The following is a 969-nucleotide window of genomic DNA, read 5'->3' as shown; positions in this document are numbered from 1 at the left end:
ATATATATATGAATAAAAAAAAATAAAAAAAATAAAAGTCACATATAAAAAAGTAAAATTAAAAAATCACATATAAAAAAAGTAAAAAAAAAAAACCCAAAATGTGTAACTCCCCCACCCCCACGTTTACGCAGATATAAACGTAAATACGCGTCCGGTGCACCAGCGCGCAAAAACGACAATTGCGCTACACACGTTACATATCGCCGCGAACGTCGCAGAGAGCAATCATTTCAGGGCCATCAATCACTGATAACACTAAACTGATGAGTGGTAAAAGCTTTTAAAGCGTCGCCTATGGCCAATTTTGGGTATTATCGTTTTTTGAGGTTTCGCGCGCGCGCACAATTTTAAGGCTTGACATGTTTGGTGTATTTTTACCTGACGTGACCCCGTCTTTTATATTTTACCAAAAAATTGGGTAATAATGTTTTATCATTTAATATAGGGGAAATTGTTTTTTTTTTTAAATTCGGTAATTTTTCCTTAATATAGTAAAAAATAAAAACCCCAGTGGTGATTAAATGCCACCAAAAGAAAGCTCTATCTGTCCCTAAAAAATGGTCTAAAATTCATTTCAGTACAGCGTTGCATGACGGAATAAATGTCAGTCAAAGTACCGCAGCGCTGAATACTGAATGGATGGGAAGGGGGTTTAACACCGCGGATGTCCAATGGTTAAAGATTGCACATTACAGGAAATATTACTTTTTCAGTTAATTTTTCTTTAATATTTCTGTATGTGACGAAACAAAAATCTGGACCTCCAGCTTCTGAGGACACCGGAGGCTCAAAGCTTTCATAGAAAAATAAGGATCTTTATGTTTGCCATGTCAGTGTCATTTTCAGGTGTCATGAGACTGGCTCAGAATAACTGTCACATTTCTTACAGGTTAACTGTCACTTTCCTGTCTGATCCCTATCCTGGGGAGTTAGCTGTGCCAGCCTCTGCAAGATCCATTAAAAAAA

The sequence above is a fragment of the Nanorana parkeri genome, unplaced genomic scaffold (assembly GCF_000935625.1).
Source record: "Nanorana parkeri isolate BGI_ZX_2015 unplaced genomic scaffold, ASM93562v1 scaffold34, whole genome shotgun sequence".
In the NCBI taxonomy this organism is placed as follows: Eukaryota; Metazoa; Chordata; class Amphibia; order Anura; family Dicroglossidae; genus Nanorana; species Nanorana parkeri.
The sequence above is the reverse complement of the archived record's forward strand: the minus strand, read 5'-3'. Positions refer to the sequence as shown.